General features: G+C 37.4%; 1 protein-coding gene across 6 annotated transcripts in view; it reads left to right on the top strand.

Annotated features, from left to right (window-relative positions):
- Positions 1 to 1584: 1584 nt before the first annotated feature.
- The window catches only part of cntrob (centrobin, centrosomal BRCA2 interacting protein), a 30487-nt gene continuing 29455 nt past the window's right edge, over positions 1585 to 2616 (top strand). For 4 of the 6 annotated variants that reach the window (XM_016574590.1, XM_016574591.1, XM_016574586.1 and 1 more), the window contains exon 1: positions 1585 to 1680. The gene's annotated coding sequence lies outside the window, so the exon portion shown is untranslated. Of the gene's footprint in view, positions 1681 to 1794; positions 1882 to 2324; positions 2406 to 2616 lie in introns of those variants that run through there. The other 2 variants (XM_016574589.1, XM_016574588.1) reach the window with 2 other exon arrangements.

Here is a 2616-nt window from a genome sequence, read left to right as displayed (position 1 = left end):
TGTGTGTGTGTGTGTGTGAGGACACTGTCCAGGATCATTCCTTCAGTTTCATTCATTCTGGTTTATTCCTCAGTAACTCGTTACATCAGATTCAGTGTGTGTTTGAAATGAGAACATGATTAAAGACATTCTCTGCAGTTCAGTTCAATTCCTGTTTATTTGTATGTTTTTACAATACAGATCATTTCACAGCAGGGTAAGAAATTAACTTTTCCATTAAGGGGCAATTGATTTCCAGGGGCATTTTTTTCATTCATGAGCCGGTTTTTCCTCAAACCGAGCCGGACGCAAAAACACATGTTAGTTTTGCTATAGAAAATCTACAAATCCACACTCTGATTACATACAGCAGCAGCAGGAGGCGCGGGAGGTTGTCAAGGCAACCAGATACACTGCACGCGGATTACGGCTGCGCTTCTATTCTGCCACACTAAATGTAGTGTTGAAAATAATACACAATAAACATGTCTGTCAAAACGATCTCAAAGGAGGCTTTTATTAAGCAAATCAAAGGAGTGAATTACTCATCCACTTTAAAAAAAAAAAAATACTTGAGCTGGGTTTCCTCAGGCAGGGTCACAATTACCTACAGTGTGTGAAGCTAAAGGTTTTTGGGTTAAGGTTCATAATGTAGAACATTTTTAACATTGTATGCTGTATGTGCATAGGTAGCTAGCAAACGAGAAATACAGCTCTTAAGCTAATAGTCACATTTAGCTGAGTAAGATCATGATTGAGAAATGTGGGATACTGCTGGAAATGCTGCTATGGGGTATCCTATTTATGATTTTAGGATTTTTTTTGTTTGCCCCAGTGAAGCATTTCTATTAATATAACTGATTAAGTAGTCAAACTCATTCCATATCAGCAGAATAGTGTGGTACAGAAAGTCTATGTTCATAATTCAATCCAATATTCTTTCATAGGGCGCAAAATCGCTCACATTGACATCGTATCTGCACTGTGTTGTTTATGCTGAGGGAATTCCGTCAGAGAGACTAGAGAGTCAACACACTGTAAAACACTGCATTTACAGTTTCTCTAACTGAGTCATGCTCTTGTTTCTGATTGGCTGACAGATGATAAGCGCTTTTATTAATACAGATCTTCAGCTTAATACAGTAGTTATTATTTCAGATGTTTCAAAGAGTCTCAAACAGACACTGCAGCAAGAAACCCAGAAAACAAAGACATTGACCAAGCAGATACATACGACAAACAGCATAAAAATCACATTCAATCGTCTTTTTATTATTTATCCAATGAATTCTGTTCTTAACAGAAAAACATGGTTTATTGCTTTGTTGCTCAAAGGGGCTAAAAATCGAACCAGATAATAACAATGAATAAAGCTCTTCCCTCTGGACTCCTTCTGTTTTTTTTTCAGAATTTTTTTTTCTTTCATAAAGAATTTTGAACACACATTTCAGCTTCTTTCTTTCTTTTGCATTTTTTTGTAGCGTTATTAGTCCAAAATACTACCAGCTGATTTACAGCTTTTATTATCTTCAGCTCATTGGTTTTAGATGAAGTGTCTTTGCTTGTAATGTTTATTATTATTATTATTATTATTTTCTATGCCCTTATTTTGTTTTGTGCTGCGGCGGCGGTTTGATGACGTGTTTCCGCTTCGGTCACGGCGCGATTTGAAGCGGGGAAGCGGCGCGAGACACTCGGATGGTAAACAAACCTCATCAAACTCTATAAACTCTCGCGTTTCAAACTGCAGAAGCGTGTGAAGATCTTCAGTGTGTCACAGATAAACTCTCGTCAGTCCGCGAGATCAGCGCGTTTCTTCATCTGACAGAAATACAGCGTTTTATTCTGTCACGATCTAATTAAACACAGAATTCTTCATTCATGACGTTCACTCGGCGGCAGGTTTTATTTTAATACAATATTTCAGCATAAGAATCATTTTAGTGTGTCTGCTGCTGTTGCCATGGAAACCGAGGGTTTATTTTAAGCTATATATATATATATACAGCAAGTAAAATAAGTATTGAACATGTCACAGTTTTTCTGTAAATATATTTCTGAAGGTGCTGTTGACTCGAAATATTCACCAGATGTCGGTAACAACCCAACTAATCCATACATACAAAGAAAACAAACAAATAAGTTCAGAAATTAAGTTATGTGTAATACAATGGAATGACACAGGGGAAAAGTACTGAACACATGAAGAAAGGGAGGTGCAAGAAGCCATGGAAAGCCAAGACACCAGCTGAAATCTATCAGTAATTAGAAAGCAATCCTGCCCTCGTCAGTGGAAATTAATATTAGCTTCAGTGCCAACACCTACAGTACCAGGATGATGAAGATTTAACCTTTTTAAAATATTTATTTTACCCGCAGTATATATAAACGGAAATTAATTTTTTCTTGCAGAAGTATATTTTCTGGTGAAGTATTGAATAATTAATCTCTTGAGTGAGAGTGTGTGTGTGTGTGAGAGTGTGTGTGAGAGTGAGTGAGTGAGTGAGTGTGTGTGTGTGTCTGTGTGAGAGAGTGTGTGTCTGACTGTGAGAGTGTGAGTGTGTGTCTGTGTGTATGTGTCTATATGTGTGTGTGTGTCTATGTGTGTGAGTGTGTGTGTCTATGTGTGTGTGAGTG

This window comes from Sinocyclocheilus rhinocerous, unplaced genomic scaffold, assembly GCF_001515625.1.
Source record: "Sinocyclocheilus rhinocerous isolate Xijiao unplaced genomic scaffold, SAMN03320098_v1.1 scaffold2428, whole genome shotgun sequence".
NCBI lineage: Eukaryota > Metazoa > Chordata > Actinopteri > Cypriniformes > Cyprinidae > Sinocyclocheilus > Sinocyclocheilus rhinocerous.
This window is presented reverse-complemented; position numbering and strand designations above follow the sequence as displayed.